The sequence below is a fragment of the Leptonotus elevatus genome, chromosome 1 (genome assembly GCF_054856555.1).
Source record: "Leptonotus elevatus isolate MCC_2025b chromosome 1, RoL_Lele_1.0, whole genome shotgun sequence".
NCBI lineage: Eukaryota > Metazoa > Chordata > Actinopteri > Syngnathiformes > Syngnathidae > Leptonotus > Leptonotus elevatus.
This window is the reverse complement of record NC_141239.1, coordinates 11,221,891-11,239,687: the sequence shown is the minus strand read 5'-3', so window position 1 is coordinate 11,239,687 and position 17,797 is coordinate 11,221,891. Positions and strand designations below refer to the sequence as shown.

The following is a 17,797-nucleotide window of genomic DNA, read 5'->3' as shown; positions in this document are numbered from 1 at the left end:
GAACGTTTCCAAGGGTCGATGGCAACAAATATTAGAGGTAGACAATTGTATCCACTAGATGGGCAAAGCCTTGTGGGCCGTGATCGTATAGTGGTTAGTACTCTGCGTTGCGGTCGCAGCAACCACGGTTCAAATCCGGGTCACGGCAAACTCAACACTCTGCTTACCTTTTCTTTTTTCTTTTTTACTGCTGATTGACATAAAAGCCTTCCCTTTGCGTGACAGTGACAATCCGCCACTGTAGCTTACAGAAGATCACCTTTCTTTAAAGGGCTAGTGGCGCAATGGATAACGCGTCTGACTACGGATCAGAAGATTCTAGGTTCAACTCCTGGCTAGCTCAACTCTCTTTGTTTATGGTAAACCTGATCTAAAACTGCTATGTTACATCTGTTCACCTGATATTTCTTAGGAACGCAAACTCACGCAATATTGTCAAGTTGGACATGGTAGCTTCCAATGTTTTCTCACCTCAAGTATCTGTTACTTCTAGTTTGCGCAGTATTTAGTTCCAGTTTGTTTTTTACTTTTCCACATGAAGTTCTTACTAAAACAGTAAAAGGTAGATGCAATCTCCAGGCTGCGCTAAAAAAAACTGCATTTCCACTGAATTGGTGTCCAACATTAATGAATTGTATCAGTTTCAAGGCGCACTGGAGGACACTTTTATTCCCAGGACATTAATTTGACATAGTTTGATAGTAGTCCTGAATCAGCAGCCTGAACGTTTCCTCAGGTCGATGGCAGCAAATATCAGAGATAGACAATTGTATCCACTAGATGGGCAAAGCCTTGTGGGCCGTGATCGTATAGTGGTTAGTACTCTGCGTTGTGGTCGCAGCAACCCCGGTTCAAATCCGGGTCACGGCAAACTCAACACTCTGCTTACCTTTTCTTTTTTCTTTTTTACTGCTGATTGACATAAAAGCCTTCCCTTTGCGTGACAGTGACAATCCGCCACTGTAGCTTACAGAAGATCACCTTTCTTTAAAGGGCTAGTGGCGCAATGGATAACGCGTCTGACTACGGATCAGAAGATTCTAGGTTCAACTCCTGGCTAGCTCAACTCTCTTTGTTTATGGTAAACCTGATCTAAAACTGCTATGTTACATCTGTTCACCTGATGTTTCTTAGGAACGCAAACTCACGCAATATTGTCAAGTTGGACATGGTAGCTTCCAATGTTTTCTCACCTCAAGTATCTGTTACTTCTAGTTTGCGCAGTATTTAGTTCCAGTTTGTTTTTTACTTTTCCACATGAAGTTCTTACTAAAACAGTAAAAGGTAGATGCAATCTCCAGGCTGCGCTAAAAAAAACTACATTTCCACTGAATTGGTGTCCAACATTAATGAATTGTATCAGTTTCAAGGCGCACTGGAGGAAACTTTTATTCCCAGGACATTCATTTGACATAGTTTATAGTAGTCCTGAATCAGCAGCCTGAACGTTTCCTCGGGTCGATGGCAGCAAATATCAGAGATAGACAATTGTATCCACTAGATGGGCAAAGCCTTGTGGGCCGTGATCGTATAGTGGTTAGTACTCTGCGTTGTGGTCGCAGCAACCCCGGTTCAAATCCGGGTCACGGCAAACTCAACACTGTGCTTATCTTTTCATTTTTCTTTTTTACTGCTGATTGACATAAAAGCCTTCCTTTTGCGTGACAGTGACAATCCGCCACTGTAGCTTACAGAAGATCACCTTGCTTTAAGGGGCTAGTGGCGCAATGGATAAAGCGTCTGACTTCGGATCAGAAGATTCTAGGTTCAACTCCTGGCTAGCTCAACTCTCTTTGTTTATGGTAAACCTGATCTAAAACTGCTATGTTACATCTGTTCACCTGATATTTCTTAGGAATGCAACCTCACGCAATATTGTCAAGTTGGACATGGTAACTTCCAATGTTTTCTCACCTCAAGTATCTGTTACTTCTAGTTTGCGCAGTATTTAGTTCCAGGTTTTATTTTACTTTACCACATCAAGTTCTTACTAAAACAGTAAAAGGTAGATGCAATGTCCAGACTGCGCTAAAAAAACTGCATTTCCACTGAATTGGTGTCCAACATTAATGAATTGTATCAGTTTCAAGGCGCACTGGAGGAAACTTTTATTCCCAGGACATTCATTTGACATAGTTTATAGTAGTCCTGATTCAGCAGCCTGAACGTTTCCTCGGGTCGATGGCAGCAAATATCAGAGATAGACAATTGTATCCACTAGATGGGCAAAACCTTGTGGGCCGTGATCGTATAGTGGTTAGTACTCTGCGTTGTGGTCGCAGCAACCCCGGTTCAAATCCGGGTCACGGCGAACTCAACACTGTGCTTATCTTTTCATTTTTCTTTTTTACTGCTGATTGACATAAAAGCCTTCCATTTGCGTGACAGTGACAATCCGCCACTTTAGCTTACAGAAGATCACCTTTCTTTAAAGGGCTAGTGGCGCAATGGATAACGCGTCTGACTACGGATCAGAAGATTCTAGGTTCAACTCCTGGCTAGCTCAACTCTCTTTGTTTATGGTAAACCTGATCTAAAACTGCTATGTTAAATCTGTTCACCTGATATTTCTTAGGAACGCAAACTCACGCAATATTGTCAAGTTGGACATGGTAGCTTCCAATGTTTTCTCACCTCAAGTATCTATTACTTCTAGTTTGCGCAGTATTTAGTTCCAGTTTGTTTTTTACTTTTCCACATGAAGTTCTTACTAAAACAGTAAAAGGTAGATGCAATCTCCAGGCTGCGCTAAAAAAAACTGCATTTCCACTGAATTGGTGTCCAACATTAATGATTTGTATCAGTTTCAAGGCGCACTGGAGGACACTTTTATTCCCAGTACATTCATTTGACATAGTTTGATAGTAGTCCTGAATCAGCAGCCTGAACGTTTCCAAGGGTCGATGGCAGCAAATATTAGAGGTAGACAATTGTATCCACTAGATGGGCAAAGCCTTGTGGGCCGTTATTGTATAGTGGTTAGTACTCTGCGTTGTGGTCGCAGCAACCCCGGTTCAAATCCGGGTCACGGCAAACTCAACACTCTGCTTACCTTTTCTTTTTTCTTTTTTACTGCTGATTGACATAAAAGCCTTCCCTTTGCGTGACAGTGACAATCCGCCACTGTAGCTTACAGAAGATCACCTTGCTTTAAAGGGCTAGTGGCGCAATGGATAACACGTCTGACTACGGATCAGAAGATTCTAGGTTCAACTCCTGGCTAGCTCAACTCTCTTTGTTTATGGTAAACCTGATCTAAAACTGCTATGTTACATCTGTTCACCTGATGTTTCTTAGGAACGCAAACTCACGCAATATTGTCAAGTTGGACATGGTAGCTTCCAATGTTTTCTCACCTCAAGTATCTGTTACTTCTAGTTTGCGCAGTATTTAGTTCCAGTTTTTTTTTTACTTTTCCACATGAAGTTCTTACTAAAACAGTAAAAGGTAGATGCAATCTCCAGGCTGCGCTAAAAAAAACTGCATTTCCACTGAATTGGTGTCCAACATTAATGAATTGTATCAGTTTCAAGGCGCACTGGAGGACACTTTTATTCCCAGGACATTAATTTGACATAGTTTGATAGTAGTCCTGAATCAGCAGCCTGAACGTTTCCTCAGGTCGATGGCAGCAAATATCAGAGATAGACAATTGTATCCACTAGATGGGCAAAGCCTTGTGGGCCGTGATCGTATAGTGGTTAGTACTCTGCGTTGTGGTCGCAGCAACCCCGGTTCAAATCCGGGTCACGGCAAACTCAACACTCTGCTTACCTTTTCTTTTTTCTTTTTTACTGCTGATTGACATAAAAGCCTTCCCTTTGCGTGACAGTGACAATCCGCCACTGTAGCTTACAGAAGATCACCTTTCTTTAAAGGGCTAGTGGCGCAATGGATAACGCGTCTGACTACGGATCAGAAGATTCTAGGTTCAACTCCTGGCTAGCTCAACTCTCTTTGTTTATGGTAAACCTGATCTAAAACTGCTATGTTACATCTGTTCACCTGATATTTCTTAGGAACGCAAACTCACGCAATATTGTCAAGTTGGACATGGTAGCTTCCAATGTTTTCTCACCTCAAGTATCTGTTACTTCTAGTTTGCGCAGTATTTAGTTCCAGTTTGTTTTTTACTTTTCCACATGAAGTTCTTACTAAAACAGTAAAAGGTAGATGCAATCTCCAGGCTGCGCTAAAAAAAACTACATTTCCACTGAATTGGTGTCCAACATTAATGAATTGTATCAGTTTCAAGGCGCACTGGAGGAAACTTTTATTCCCAGGACATTCATTTGACATAGTTTATAGTAGTCCTGAATCAGCAGCCTGAACGTTTCCTCGGGTCGATGGCAGCAAATATCAGAGATAGACAGTTGTATCCACTAGATGGGCAAAGCCTTGTGGGCCGTGATCGTATAGTGGTTAGTACTCTGCGTTGTGGTCGCAGCAACCCCGGTTCAAATCCGGGTCACGGCAAACTCAACACTGTGCTTATCTTTTCATTTTTCTTTTTTACTGCTGATTGACATAAAAGCCTTCCCTTTGCGTGACAGTGACAATCCGCCACTGTAGCTTACAGAAGATCACCTTGCTTTAAAGGGCTAGTGGCGCAATGGATAACGCGTCTGACTACGGATCAGAAGATTCTAGGTTCAACTCCTGGCTAGCTCAACTCTCTTTGTTTATGGTAAACCTGATCTAAAACTGCTATGTTACATCTGTTCACCTGATATTTCTTAGGAACGCAAACTCACGCAATATTGTCAAGTTGGACATGGTAGCTTCCAATGTTTTCTCACCTCAAGTATCTGTTACTTCTAGTTTGCGCAGTATTTAGTTCCAGTTTGTTTTTTACTTTTCCACATGAAGTTCTTACTAAAACAGTAAAAGGTAGATGCAATCTCCAGGCTGCGCTAAAAAAAACTGCATTTCCACTGAATTGGTGTCCAACATTAATGAATTGTATCAGTTTCAAGGCGCACTGGAGGACACTTTTATTCCCAGGACATTCATTTGACATAGTTTGATAGTAGTCCTGAATCAGGAGCCTGAACGTTTCCAAGGGTCGATGGCAGCAAATATTAGAGGTAGACAATTGTATCCACTAGATGGGAAAAGCCTTGTCGGCCGTGATCGTATAGTGGTTAGTACTCTGCGTTGTGGTCGCAGCAACCCCGGTTCAAATCCGGGTCACGGCAAACTCAACACTCTGCTTACCTTTTCTTTTTTCTTTTTTACTGCTGATTGACATAAAAGCCTTTTTTTTTGCGTGACAGTGACAATCCGCCACTGTAGCTTACAGAAGATCACCTTGCTATAAGGGGCTAGTGGTGCAATGGATAAAGCGTCTGACTATGGATCAGAAGATTCTAGGTTCAACTCCTGGCTAGCTCAACTCTCTTTGTTTATGGTAAACCTGATCTAAAACTGCTATGTTACATCTGTTCACCTGATGTTTCTTAGGAACGCAAACTCACGCAATATTGTCAAGTTGGACATGGTAGCTTCCAATGTTTTCTCACCTCAAGTATCTGTTACTTCTAGTTTGCGCAGTATTTAGTTCCAGTTTTTTTTTTACTTTTCCACATGAAGTTCTTACTAAAACAGTAAAAGGTAGATGCAATCTCCAGGCTGCGCTAAAAAAAACTGCATTTCCACTGAATTGGTGTCCAACATTAATGAATTGTATCAGTTTCAAGGCGCACTGGAGGACACTTTTATTCCCAGGACATTAATTTGACATAGTTTGATAGTAGTCCTGAATCAGCAGCCTGAACGTTTCCTCAGGTCGATGGCAGCAAATATCAGAGATAGACAATTGTATCCACTAGATGGGCAAAGCCTTGTGGGCCGTGATCGTATAGTGGTTAGTACTCTGCGTTGTGGTCGCAGCAACCCCGGTTCAAATCCGGGTCACGGCAAACTCAACACTCTGCTTACCTTTTCTTTTTTACTGCTGATTGACATAAAAGCCTTTTTTTTTGCGTGACAGTGACAATCCGCCACTGTAGCTTACAGAAGATCACCTTGCTATAAGGGGCTAGTGGCGCAATGGATAACGCGTCTGACTACGGATCAGAAGATTCTAGGTTCAACTCCTGGCTAGCTCAACTCTCTTTGTTTATGGTAAACCTGATCTAAAACTGCTATGTTACATCTGTTCTCCTGATGTTTCTTAGGAACGCAAACTCACGCAATATTGTCAAGTTGGACATGGTAGCTTCCAATGTTTTCTCACCTCAAGTATCTGTTACTTCTAGTTTGCGCAGTATTTAGTTCCAGTTTTTTTTTTACTTTTCCACATGAAGTTCTTACTAAAACAGTAAAAGGTAGATGCAATCTCCAGGCTGCGCTAAAAAAAACTGCATTTCCACTGAATTGGTGTCCAACATTAATGAATTGTATCAGTTTCAAGGCGCACTGGAGGACACTTTTATTCCCAGGACATTAATTTGACATAGTTTGATAGTAGTCCTGAATCAGCAGCCTGAACGTTTCCTCAGGTCGATGGCAGCAAATATCAGAGATAGACAATTGTATCCACTAGATGGGCAAAGCCTTGTGGGCCGTGATCGTATAGTGGTTAGTACTCTGCGTTGTGGTCGCAGCAACCCCGGTTCAAATCCGGGTCACGGCAAACTCAACACTCTGCTTACCTTTTCTTTTTTCTTTTTTACTGCTGATTGACATAAAAGCCTTCCCTTTGCGTGACAGTGACAATCCGCCACTGTAGCTTACAGAAGATCACCTTTCTTTAAAGGGCTAGTGGCGCAATGGATAACGCGTCTGACTACGGATCAGAAGATTCTAGGTTCAACTCCTGGCTAGCTCAACTCTCTTTGTTTATGGTAAACCTGATCTAAAACTGCTATGTTACATCTGTTCACCTCATATTTCTTAGGAACGCAAACTCACGCAATATTGTCAAGTTGGACATGGTAGCTTCCAATGTTTTCTCACCTCAAGTATCTGTTACTTCTAGTTTGCGCAGTATTTAGTTCCAGTTTGTTTTTTACTTTTCCACATGAAGTTCTTACTAAAACAGTAAAAGGTAGATGCAATCTCCAGGCTGCGCTAAAAAAAACTGCATTTCCACTGAATTGGTGTCCAACATTAATGAATTGTATCAGTTTCAAGGCGCACTGGAGGAAACTTTTATTCCCAGGACATTCATTTGACATAGTTTATAGTAGTCATGAATCAGCAGCCTGAACGTTTCCTCGGGTCGATGGCAGCAAATATCAGAGATAGACAATTGTATTCACTAGATGGGCAAAGCCTTGTGGGCCGTGATCGTATAGTGGTTAGTACTCTGCGTTGTGGTCGCAGCAACCCCGGTTCAAATCCGGGTCACGGCAAACTCAACACTCTGCTTACCTTTTCTTTTTTACTGCTGATTGACATAAAAGCCTTTTTTTTTGCGTGACAGTGACAATCCGCCACTGTAGCTTACAGAAGATCACCTTGCTATAAGGGGCTAGTGGCGCAATGGATAACGCGTCTGACTACGGATCAGAAGATTCTAGGTTCAACTCCTGGCTAGCTCAACTCTCTTTGTTTATGGTAAACCTGATCTAAAACTGCTATGTTACATCTGTTCACCTGATGTTTCTTAGGAACGCAAACTCACGCAATATTGTCAAGTTGGACATGGTAGCTTCCAATGTTTTCTCACCTCAAGTATCTGTTACTTCTAGTTTGCGCAGTATTTAGTTCCAGTTTTTTTTTTACTTTTCCACATGAAGTTCTTACTAAAACAGTAAAAGGTAGATGCAATCTCCAGGCTGCGCTAAAAAAAACTGCATTTCCACTGAATTGGTGTCCAACATTAATGAATTGTATCAGTTTCAAGGCGCACTGGAGGAAACTTTTATTCCCAGGACATTCATTTGACATAGTTTATAGTAGTCCTGAATCAGCAGCCTGAACGTTTCCTCGGGTCGATGGCAGCAAATATCAGAGATAGACAATTGTATCCACTAGATGGGCAAAGCCTTGTGGGCCGTGATCGTATAGTGGTTAGTACTCTGCGTTGTGGTCGCAGCAACCCCGGTTCAAATCCGGGTCAAGGCAAACTCAACACTGTGCTTATCTTTTCATTTTTCTTTTTTACTGCTGATTGACATAAAAGCCTTCCCTTTGCGTGACAGTGACAATCCGCCACTGTAGCTTACAGAAGATCACCTTTCTTTAAAGGGCTAGTGGCGCAATGGATAACGCGTCTGACTACGGATCAGAAGATTCTAGGTTCAACTCCTGGCTAGCTCAACTCTCTTTGTTTATGGTAAACCTGATCTAAAACTGCTATGTTAAATCTGTTCACCTGATATTTCTTAGGAACGCAAACTCACGCAATATTGTCAAGTTGGACATGGTAGCTTCCAATGTTTTCTCACCTCAAGTATCTGTTACTTCTAGTTTGCGCAGTATTTAGTTCCAGTTTGTTTTTTACTTTTCCACATGAAGTTCTTACTAAAACAGTAAAAGGTAGATGCAATCTCCAGGCTGCGCTAAAAAAAACTGCATTTCCACTGAATTGGTGTCCAACATTAATGATTTGTATCAGTTTCAAGGCGCACTGGAGGACACTTTTATTCCCAGGACATTCATTTGACATAGTTTGATAGTAGTCCTGAATCAGCAGCCTGAACGTTTCCAAGGGTCGATGGCAGCAAATATTAGAGGTAGACAATTGTATCCACTAGATGGGCAAAGCCTTGTGGGCCGTGATTGTATAGTGGTTAGTACTCTGCGTTGTGGTCGCAGCAACCCCGGTTCAAATCCGGGTCACGGCAAACTCAACACTCTGCTTACCTTTTCTTTTTTCTTTTTTACTGCTGATTGACATAAAAGCCTTTTTTTTTGCGTGACAGTGACAATCCGCCACTGTAGCTTACAGAAGATCACCTTGCTATAAGGGGCTAGTGGCGCAATGGATAAAGCGTCTGACTATGGATCAGAAGATTCTAGGTTCAACTCCTGGCTAGCTCAACTCTCTTTGTTTATGGTAAACCTGATCTAAAACTGCTATGTTACATCTGTTCACCTGATGTTTCTTAGGAACGCAAACTCACGCAATATTGTCAAGTTGGACATGGTAGCTTCCAATGTTTTCTCACCTCAAGTATCTGTTACTTCTAGTTTGCGCAGTATTTAGTTCCAGTTTTTTTTTTACTTTTCCACATGAAGTTCTTACTAAAACAGTAAAAGGTAGATGCAATCTCCAGGCTGCGCTAAAAAAAACTGCATTTCCACTGAATTGGTGTCCAACATTAATGAATTGTATCAGTTTCAAGGCGCACTGGAGGACACTTTTATTCCCAGGACATTAATTTGACATAGTTTGATAGTAGTCCTGAATCAGCAGCCTGAACGTTTCCTCAGGTCGATGGCAGCAAATATCAGAGATAGACAATTGTATCCACTAGATGGGCAAAGCCTTGTGGGCCGTGATCGTATAGTGGTTAGTACTCTGCGTTGTGGTCGCAGCAACCCCGGTTCAAATCCGGGTCACGGCAAACTCAACACTCTGCTTACCTTTTCTTTTTTCTTTTTTACTGCTGATTGACATAAAAGCCTTCCCTTTGCGTGACAGTGACAATCCGCCACTGTAGCTTACAGAAGATCACCTTTCTTTAAAGGGCTAGTGGCGCAATGGATAACGCGTCTGACTACGGATCAGAAGATTCTAGGTTCAACTCCTGGCTAGCTCAACTCTCTTTGTTTATGGTAAACCTGATCTAAAACTGCTATGTTACATCTGTTCACCTGATATTTCTTAGTAACGCAAACTCACGCAATATTGTCAAGTTGGACATGGTAGCTTCCAATGTTTTCTCACCTCAAGTATCTGTTACTTCTAGTTTGCGCAGTATTTAGTTCCAGTTTGTTTTTTACTTTTCCACATGAAGTTCTTACTAAAACAGTAAAAGGTAGATGCAATCTCCAGGCTGCGCTAAAAAAAACTGCATTTCCACTGAATTGGTGTCCAACATTAATGAATTGTATCAGTTTCAAGGCGCACTGGAGGACACTTTTATTCCCAGGACATTAATTTGACATAGTTTGATAGTAGTCCTGAATCAGCAGCCTGAACGTTTCCTCAGGTCGATGGCAGCAAATATCAGAGATAGACAATTGTATCCACTAGATGGGCAAAGCCTTGTGGGCCGTGATCGTATAGTGGTTAGTACTCTGCGTTGTGGTCGCAGCAACCCCGGTTCAAATCCGGGTCACGGCAAACTCAACACTCTGCTTACCTTTTATTTTTTACTGCTGATTGACATAAAAGCCTTTTTTTTTGCGTGACAGTGACAATCCGCCACTGTAGCTTACAGAAGATCACCTTGCTATAAGGGGCTAGTGGCGCAATGGATAACGCGTCTGACTACGGATCAGAAGATTCTAGGTTCAACTCCTGGCTAGCTCAACTCTCTTTGTTTATGGTAAACCTGATCTAAAACTGCTATGTTACATCTGTTCTCCTGATGTTTCTTAGGAACGCAAACTCACGCAATATTGTCAAGTTGGACATGGTAGCTTCCAATGTTTTCTCACCTCAAGTATCTGTTACTTCTAGTTTGCGCAGTATTTAGTTCCAGTTTTTTTTTTACTTTTCCACATGAAGTTCTTACTAAAACAGTAAAAGGTAGATGCAATCTCCAGGCTGCGCTAAAAAAAACTGCATTTCCACTGAATTGGTGTCCAACATTAATGAATTGTATCAGTTTCAAGGCGCACTGGAGGAAACTTTTATTCCCAGGACATTCATTTGACATAGTTTATAGTAGTCCTGAATCAGCAGCCTGAACGTTTCCTCGGGTCGATGGCAGCAAATATCAGAGATAGACAATTGTATCCACTAGATGGGCAAAGCCTTGTGGGCCGTGATCGTATAGTGGTTAGTACTCTGCGTTGTGGTCGCAGCAACCCCGGTTCAAATCCGGGTCAAGGCAAACTCAACACTGTGCTTATCTTTTCATTTTTCTTTTTTACTGCTGATTGACATAAAAGCCTTCCCTTTGCGTGACAGTGACAATCCGCCACTGTAGCTTACAGAAGATCACCTTTCTTTAAAGGGCTAGTGGCGCAATGGATAACGCGTCTGACTACGGATCAGAAGATTCTAGGTTCAACTCCTGGCTAGCTCAACTCTCTTTGTTTATGGTAAACCTGATCTAAAACTGCTATGTTAAATCTGTTCACCTGATATTTCTTAGGAACGCAAACTCACGCAATATTGTCAAGTTGGACATGGTAGCTTCCAATGTTTTCTCACCTCAAGTATCTGTTACTTCTAGTTTGCGCAGTATTTAGTTCCAGTTTGTTTTTTACTTTTCCACATGAAGTTCTTACTAAAACAGTAAAAGGTAGATGCAATCTCCAGGCTGCGCTAAAAAAAACTGCATTTCCACTGAATTGGTGTCCAACATTAATGATTTGTATCAGTTTCAAGGCGCACTGGAGGACACTTTTATTCCCAGGACATTCATTTGACATAGTTTGATAGTAGTCCTGAATCAGCAGCCTGAACGTTTCCAAGGGTCGATGGCAACAAATATTAGAGGTAGACAATTGTATCCACTAGATGGGCAAAGCCTTGTGGGCCGTGATCGTATAGTGGTTAGTACTCTGCGTTGTGGTCGCAGCAACCCCGGTTCAAATCCGGGTCACGGCAAACTCAACACTGTGCTTATCTTTTCATTTTTCTTTTTTACTGCTGATTGACATAAAAGCCTTCCCTTTGCGTGACAGTGACAATCCGCCACTGTAGCTTACAGAAGATCACCTTGCTTTAAAGGGCTAGTGGTGCAATGGATAACGCGTCTGACTACGGATCAGAAGATTCTAGGTTCAACTCCTGGCTAGCTCAACTCTCTTTGTTTATGGTAAACCTGATCTAAAACTGCTATGTTACATCTGTTCACCTGATATTTCTTAGGAACGCAAACTCACGCAATATTGTCAAGTTGGACATGGTAGCTTCCAATGTTTTCTCACCTCAAGTATCTGTTACTTCTAGTTTGCGCAGTATTTAGTTCCAGTTTGTTTTTTACTTTTCCACATGAAGTTCTTACTAAAACAGTAAAAGGTAGATGCAATCTCCAGGCTGCGCTAAAAAAAACTGCATTTCCACTGAATTGGTGTCCAACATTAATGAATTGTATCAGTTTCAAGGCGCACTGGAGGAAACTTTTATTCCCAGGACATTCATTTGACATAGTTTATAGTAGTCATGAATCAGCAGCCTGAACGTTTCCTCGGGTCGATGGCAGCAAATATCAGAGATAGACAATTGTATTCACTAGATGGGCAAAGCCTTGTGGGCCGTGATCGTATAGTGGTTAGTACTCTGCGTTGTGGTCGCAGCAACCCCGGTTCAAATCCGGGTCACGGCAAACTCAACACTCTGCTTACCTTTTCTTTTTTACTGCTGATTGACATAAAAGCCTTTTTTTTTGCGTGACAGTGACAATCCGCCACTGTAGCTTACAGAAGATCACCTTGCTATAAGGGGCTAGTGGCGCAATGGATAACGCGTCTGACTACGGATCAGAAGATTCTAGGTTCAACTCCTGGCTAGCTCAACTCTCTTTGTTTATGGTAAACCTGATCTAAAACTGCTATGTTACATCTGTTCACCTGATGTTTCTTAGGAACGCAAACTCACGCAATATTGTCAAGTTGGACATGGTAGCTTCCAATGTTTTCTCACCTCAAGTATCTGTTACTTCTAGTTTGCGCAGTATTTAGTTCCAGTTTTTTTTTTACTTTTCCACATGAAGTTCTTACTAAAACAGTAAAAGGTAGATGCAATCTCCAGGCTGCGCTAAAAAAAACTGCATTTCCACTGAATTGGTGTCCAACATTAATTAATTGTATCAGTTTCAAGGCGCACTGGAGGAAACTTTTATTCCCAGGACATTCATTTGACATAGTTTATAGTAGTCCTGAATCAGCAGCCTGAACGTTTCCTCGGGTCGATGGCAGCAAATATCAGAGATAGACAATTGTATCCACTAGATGGGCAAAGCCTTGTGGGCCGTGATCGTATAGTGGTTAGTACTCTGCGTTGTGGTCGCAGCAACCCCGGTTCAAATCCGGGTCAAGGCAAACTCAACACTGTGCTTATCTTTTCATTTTTCTTTTTTACTGCTGATTGACATAAAAGCCTTCCCTTTGCGTGACAGTGACAATCCGCCACTGTAGCTTACAGAAGATCACCTTTCTTTAAAGGGCTAGTGGCGCAATGGATAACGCGTCTGACTACGGATCAGAAGATTCTAGGTTCAACTCCTGGCTAGCTCAACTCTCTTTGTTTATGGTAAACCTGATCTAAAACTGCTATGTTAAATCTGTTCACCTGATATTTCTTAGGAACGCAAACTCACGCAATATTGTCAAGTTGGACATGGTAGCTTCCAATGTTTTTTCACCTCAAGTATCTGTTACTTCTAGTTTGCGCAGTATTTAGTTCCAGTTTGTTTTTTACTTTTCCACATGAAGTTCTTACTAAAACAGTAAAAGGTAGATGCAATCTCCAGGCTGCGCTAAAAAAAACTGCATTTCCACTGAATTGGTGTCCAACATTAATGATTTGTATCAGTTTCAAGGCGCACTGGAGGACACTTTTATTCCCAGGACATTCATTTGACATAGTTTGATAGTAGTCCTGAATCAGCAGCCTGAACGTTTCCAAGGGTCGATGGCAACAAATATTAGAGGTAGACAATTGTATCCACTAGATGGGCAAAGCCTTGTGGGCCGTGATCGTATAGTGGTTAGTACTCTGCGTTGCGGTCGCAGCAACCACGGTTCAAATCCGGGTCACGGCAAACTCAACACTCTGCTTACCTTTTCTTTTTTCTTTTTTACTGCTGATTGACATAAAAGCCTTCCCTTTGCGTGACAGTGACAATCCGCCACTGTAGCTTACAGAAGATCACCTTGCTTTAAGGGGCTAGTGGCGCAATGGATAAAGCGTCTGACTTCGGATCAGAAGATTCTAGGTTCAACTCCTGGCTAGCTCAACTCTCTTTGTTTATGGTAAACCTGATCTAAAACTGCTATGTTACATCTGTTCACCTGATATTTCTTAGGAATGCAACCTCACGCAATATTGTCAAGTTGGACATGGTAGCTTCCAATGTTTTTTCACCTCAAGTATCTGTTACTTCTAGTTTGCGCAGTATTTAGTTCCAGTTTTTTTTTTACTTTTCCACATGAAGTTCTTACTAAAACAGTAAAAGGTAGATGCAATCTCCAGGCTGCGCTAAAAAAAACTGCATTTCCACTGAATTGGTGTCCAACATTAATGAATTGTATCAGTTTCAAGGCGCACTGGAGGACACTTTTATTCCCAGGACATTAATTTGACATAGTTTGATAGTAGTCCTGAATCAGCAGCCTGAACGTTTCCTCAGGTCGATGGCAGCAAATATCAGAGATAGACAATTGTATCCACTAGATGGGCAAAGCCTTGTGGGCCGTGATCGTATAGTGGTTAGTACTCTGCGTTGTGGTCGCAGCAACCCCGGTTCAAATCCGGGTCACGGCAAACTCAACACTCTGCTTACCTTTTCTTTTTTCTTTTTTACTGCTGATTGACATAAAAGCCTTCCCTTTGCGTGACAGTGACAATCCGCCACTGTAGCTTACAGAAGATCACCTTTCTTTAAAGGGCTAGTGGCGCAATGGATAACGCGTCTGACTACGGATCAGAAGATTCTAGGTTCAACTCCTGGCTAGCTCAACTCTCTTTGTTTATGGTAAACCTGATCTAAAACTGCTATGTTACATCTGTTCACCTGATGTTTCTTAGGAACGCAAACTCACGCAATATTGTCAAGTTGGACATGGTAGCTTCCAATGTTTTCTCACCTCAAGTATCTGTTACTTCTAGTTTGCGCAGTATTTAGTTCCAGTTTGTTTTTTACTTTTCCACATGAAGTTCTTACTAAAACAGTAAAAGGTAGATGCAATCTCCAGGCTGCGCTAAAAAAAACTACATTTCCACTGAATTGGTGTCCAACATTAATGAATTGTATCAGTTTCAAGGCGCACTGGAGGAAACTTTTATTCCCAGGACATTCATTTGACATAGTTTATAGTAGTCCTGAATCAGCAGCCTGAACGTTTCCTCGGGTCGATGGCAGCAAATATCAGAGATAGATAATTGTATCCACTAGATGGGCAAAGCCTTGTGGGCCGTGATCGTATAGTGGTTAGTACTCTGCGTTGTGGTCGCAGCAACCCCGGTTCAAATCCGGGTCACGGCAAACTCAACACTGTGCTTATCTTTTCATTTTTCTTTTTTACTGCTGATTGACATAAAAGCCTTCCTTTTGCGTGACAGTGACAATCCGCCACTGTAGCTTACAGAAGATCACCTTGCTTTAAGGGGCTAGTGGCGCAATGGATAAAGCGTCTGACTTCGGATCAGAAGATTCTAGGTTCAACTCCTGGCTAGCTCAACTCTCTTTGTTTATGGTAAACCTGATCTAAAACTGCTATGTTACATCTGTTCACCTGATATTTCTTAGGAATGCAACCTCACGCAATATTGTCAAGTTGGACATGGTAGCTTCCAATGTTTTCTCACCTCAAGTATCTGTTACTTCTAGTTTGCGCAGTATTTAGTTCCAGGTTTTATTTTACTTTACCACATCAAGTTCTTACTAAAACAGTAAAAGGTAGATGCAATGTCCAGACTGCGCTAAAAAAACTGCATTTCCACTGAATTGGTGTCCAACATTAATGAATTGTATCAGTTTCAAGGCGCACTGGAGGAAACTTTTATTCCCAGGACATTCATTTGACATAGTTTATAGTAGTCCTGATTCAGCAGCCTGAACGTTTCCTCGGGTCGATGGCAGCAAATATCAGAGATAGACAATTGTATCCACTAGATGGGCAAAACCTTGTGGGCCGTGATCGTATAGTGGTTAGTACTCTGCGTTGTGGTCGCAGCAACCCCGGTTCAAATCCGGGTCACGGCGAACTCAACACTGTGCTTATCTTTTCATTTTTCTTTTTTACTGCTGATTGACATAAAAGCCTTCCATTTGCGTGACAGTGACAATCCGCCACTGTAGCTTACAGAAGATCACCTTTCTTTAAAGGGCTAGTGGCGCAATGGATAACGCGTCTGACTACGGATCAGAAGATTCTAGGTTCAACTCCTGGCTAGCTCAACTCTCTTTGTTTATGGTAAACCTGATCTAAAACTGCTATGTTAAATCTGTTCACCTGATATTTCTTAGGAACGCAAACTCACGCAATATTGTCAAGTTGGACATGGTAGCTTCCAATGTTTTCTCACCTCAAGTATCTATTACTTCTAGTTTGCGCAGTATTTAGTTCCAGTTTGTTTTTTACTTTTCCACATGAAGTTCTTACTAAAACAGTAAAAGGTAGATGCAATCTCCAGGCTGCGCTAAAAAAAACTGCATTTCCACTGAATTGGTGTCCAACATTAATGATTTGTATCAGTTTCAAGGCGCACTGGAGGACACTTTTATTCCCAGTACATTCATTTGACATAGTTTGATAGTAGTCCTGAATCAGCAGCCTGAACGTTTCCAAGGGTCGATGGCAGCAAATATTAGAGGTAGACAATTGTATCCACTAGATGGGCAAAGCCTTGTGGGCTGTTATTGTATAGTGGTTAGTACTCTGCGTTGTGGTCGCAGCAACCCCGGTTCAAATCCGGGTCACGGCAAACTCAACACTCTGCTTACCTTTTCTTTTTTCTTTTTTACTGCTGATTGACATAAAAGCCTTCCCTTTGCGTGACAGTGACAATCCGCCACTGTAGCTTACAGAAGATCACCTTGCTTTAAAGGGCTAGTGGCGCAATGGATAACACGTCTGACTACGGATCAGAAGATTCTAGGTTCAACTCCTGGCTAGCTCAACTCTCTTTGTTTATGGTAAACCTGATCTAAAACTGCTATGTTACATCTGTTCACCTGATGTTTCTTAGGAACGCAAACTCACGCAATATTGTCAAGTTGGACATGGTAGCTTCCAATGTTTTCTCACCTCAAGTATCTGTTACTTCTAGTTTGCGCAGTATTTAGTTCCAGTTTTTTTTTTACTTTTCCACATGAAGTTCTTACTAAAACAGTAAAAGGTAGATGCAATCTCCAGGCTGCGCTAAAAAAAACTGCATTTCCACTGAATTGGTGTCCAACATTAATGAATTGTATCAGTTTCAAGGCGCACTGGAGGACACTTTTATTCCCAGGACATTAATTTGACATAGTTTGATAGTAGTCCTGAATCAGCAGCCTGAACGTTTCCTCAGGTCGATGGCAGCAAATATCAGAGATAGACAATTGTATCCACTAGATGGGCAAAGCCTTGTGGGCCGTGATTGTATAGTGGTTAGTACTCTGCGTTGTGGTCGCAGCAACCCCGGTTCAAATCCGGGTCACGGCAAACTCAACACTCTGCTTACCTTTTCTTTTTTCTTTTTTACTGCTGATTGACATAAAAGCCTTCCCTTTGCGTGACAGTGACAATCCGCCACTGTAGCTTACAGAAGATCACCTTTCTTTAAAGGGCTAGTGGCGCAATGGATAACGCGTCTGACTACGGATCAGAAGATTCTAGGTTCAACTCCTGGCTAGCTCAACTCTCTTTGTTTATGGTAAACCTGATCTAAAACTGCTATGTTACATCTGTTCACCTGATATTTCTTAGGAACGCAAACTCACGCAATATTGTCAAGTTGGACATGGTAGCTTCCAATGTTTTCTCACCTCAAGTATCTGTTACTTCTAGTTTGCGCAGT

At 41.8% G+C, this 17,797-nt stretch overlaps 1 protein-coding gene and 38 non-coding genes across 39 annotated transcripts in view; all 39 read left to right on the top strand.

Annotated features, from left to right (window-relative positions):
• nop9 (NOP9 nucleolar protein) overlaps positions 1–17,797 on the top strand; it is a 112,671-nt gene that overhangs the window by 79,424 nt on the left and 15,450 nt on the right. The window lies entirely within an intron of this gene.
• trnar-acg (transfer RNA arginine (anticodon ACG)) lies at positions 271–343 on the top strand. The gene has a single exon. It is a non-coding gene; the product is annotated as a tRNA-Arg (tRNA).
• trnah-gug (transfer RNA histidin (anticodon GUG)) lies at positions 799–870 on the top strand. Its single transcript has one exon. It is a non-coding gene; the product is annotated as a tRNA-His (tRNA).
• Positions 993–1,065, top strand: trnar-acg (transfer RNA arginine (anticodon ACG)). Its single transcript has one exon. It is a non-coding gene; the product is annotated as a tRNA-Arg (tRNA).
• trnah-gug (transfer RNA histidin (anticodon GUG)) lies at positions 1,520–1,591 on the top strand. Its single transcript has one exon. It is a non-coding gene; the product is annotated as a tRNA-His (tRNA).
• trnah-gug (transfer RNA histidin (anticodon GUG)) lies at positions 2,240–2,311 on the top strand. The gene has a single exon. It is a non-coding gene; the product is annotated as a tRNA-His (tRNA).
• trnar-acg (transfer RNA arginine (anticodon ACG)) lies at positions 2,434–2,506 on the top strand. Its single transcript has one exon. It is a non-coding gene; the product is annotated as a tRNA-Arg (tRNA).
• Positions 3,156–3,228, top strand: trnar-acg (transfer RNA arginine (anticodon ACG)). Its single transcript has one exon. It is a non-coding gene; the product is annotated as a tRNA-Arg (tRNA).
• trnah-gug (transfer RNA histidin (anticodon GUG)) lies at positions 3,684–3,755 on the top strand. Its single transcript has one exon. It is a non-coding gene; the product is annotated as a tRNA-His (tRNA).
• Positions 3,878–3,950, top strand: trnar-acg (transfer RNA arginine (anticodon ACG)). The gene has a single exon. It is a non-coding gene; the product is annotated as a tRNA-Arg (tRNA).
• Positions 4,405–4,476, top strand: trnah-gug (transfer RNA histidin (anticodon GUG)). Its single transcript has one exon. It is a non-coding gene; the product is annotated as a tRNA-His (tRNA).
• Positions 4,599–4,671, top strand: trnar-acg (transfer RNA arginine (anticodon ACG)). Its single transcript has one exon. It is a non-coding gene; the product is annotated as a tRNA-Arg (tRNA).
• Positions 5,127–5,198, top strand: trnah-gug (transfer RNA histidin (anticodon GUG)). The gene has a single exon. It is a non-coding gene; the product is annotated as a tRNA-His (tRNA).
• trnah-gug (transfer RNA histidin (anticodon GUG)) lies at positions 5,850–5,921 on the top strand. The gene has a single exon. It is a non-coding gene; the product is annotated as a tRNA-His (tRNA).
• On the top strand, positions 6,038–6,110 carry trnar-acg (transfer RNA arginine (anticodon ACG)). The gene has a single exon. It is a non-coding gene; the product is annotated as a tRNA-Arg (tRNA).
• trnah-gug (transfer RNA histidin (anticodon GUG)) lies at positions 6,566–6,637 on the top strand. Its single transcript has one exon. It is a non-coding gene; the product is annotated as a tRNA-His (tRNA).
• Positions 6,760–6,832, top strand: trnar-acg (transfer RNA arginine (anticodon ACG)). The gene has a single exon. It is a non-coding gene; the product is annotated as a tRNA-Arg (tRNA).
• On the top strand, positions 7,287–7,358 carry trnah-gug (transfer RNA histidin (anticodon GUG)). Its single transcript has one exon. It is a non-coding gene; the product is annotated as a tRNA-His (tRNA).
• On the top strand, positions 7,475–7,547 carry trnar-acg (transfer RNA arginine (anticodon ACG)). Its single transcript has one exon. It is a non-coding gene; the product is annotated as a tRNA-Arg (tRNA).
• On the top strand, positions 8,196–8,268 carry trnar-acg (transfer RNA arginine (anticodon ACG)). Its single transcript has one exon. It is a non-coding gene; the product is annotated as a tRNA-Arg (tRNA).
• Positions 8,724–8,795, top strand: trnah-gug (transfer RNA histidin (anticodon GUG)). The gene has a single exon. It is a non-coding gene; the product is annotated as a tRNA-His (tRNA).
• trnah-gug (transfer RNA histidin (anticodon GUG)) lies at positions 9,447–9,518 on the top strand. Its single transcript has one exon. It is a non-coding gene; the product is annotated as a tRNA-His (tRNA).
• Positions 9,641–9,713, top strand: trnar-acg (transfer RNA arginine (anticodon ACG)). Its single transcript has one exon. It is a non-coding gene; the product is annotated as a tRNA-Arg (tRNA).
• trnah-gug (transfer RNA histidin (anticodon GUG)) lies at positions 10,169–10,240 on the top strand. Its single transcript has one exon. It is a non-coding gene; the product is annotated as a tRNA-His (tRNA).
• trnar-acg (transfer RNA arginine (anticodon ACG)) lies at positions 10,357–10,429 on the top strand. The gene has a single exon. It is a non-coding gene; the product is annotated as a tRNA-Arg (tRNA).
• Positions 11,078–11,150, top strand: trnar-acg (transfer RNA arginine (anticodon ACG)). The gene has a single exon. It is a non-coding gene; the product is annotated as a tRNA-Arg (tRNA).
• On the top strand, positions 11,606–11,677 carry trnah-gug (transfer RNA histidin (anticodon GUG)). The gene has a single exon. It is a non-coding gene; the product is annotated as a tRNA-His (tRNA).
• Positions 11,800–11,872, top strand: trnar-acg (transfer RNA arginine (anticodon ACG)). The gene has a single exon. It is a non-coding gene; the product is annotated as a tRNA-Arg (tRNA).
• trnah-gug (transfer RNA histidin (anticodon GUG)) lies at positions 12,327–12,398 on the top strand. The gene has a single exon. It is a non-coding gene; the product is annotated as a tRNA-His (tRNA).
• On the top strand, positions 12,515–12,587 carry trnar-acg (transfer RNA arginine (anticodon ACG)). Its single transcript has one exon. It is a non-coding gene; the product is annotated as a tRNA-Arg (tRNA).
• Positions 13,236–13,308, top strand: trnar-acg (transfer RNA arginine (anticodon ACG)). The gene has a single exon. It is a non-coding gene; the product is annotated as a tRNA-Arg (tRNA).
• On the top strand, positions 14,486–14,557 carry trnah-gug (transfer RNA histidin (anticodon GUG)). Its single transcript has one exon. It is a non-coding gene; the product is annotated as a tRNA-His (tRNA).
• On the top strand, positions 14,680–14,752 carry trnar-acg (transfer RNA arginine (anticodon ACG)). The gene has a single exon. It is a non-coding gene; the product is annotated as a tRNA-Arg (tRNA).
• Positions 15,207–15,278, top strand: trnah-gug (transfer RNA histidin (anticodon GUG)). Its single transcript has one exon. It is a non-coding gene; the product is annotated as a tRNA-His (tRNA).
• Positions 15,927–15,998, top strand: trnah-gug (transfer RNA histidin (anticodon GUG)). Its single transcript has one exon. It is a non-coding gene; the product is annotated as a tRNA-His (tRNA).
• Positions 16,121–16,193, top strand: trnar-acg (transfer RNA arginine (anticodon ACG)). Its single transcript has one exon. It is a non-coding gene; the product is annotated as a tRNA-Arg (tRNA).
• On the top strand, positions 16,843–16,915 carry trnar-acg (transfer RNA arginine (anticodon ACG)). Its single transcript has one exon. It is a non-coding gene; the product is annotated as a tRNA-Arg (tRNA).
• On the top strand, positions 17,371–17,442 carry trnah-gug (transfer RNA histidin (anticodon GUG)). Its single transcript has one exon. It is a non-coding gene; the product is annotated as a tRNA-His (tRNA).
• Positions 17,565–17,637, top strand: trnar-acg (transfer RNA arginine (anticodon ACG)). Its single transcript has one exon. It is a non-coding gene; the product is annotated as a tRNA-Arg (tRNA).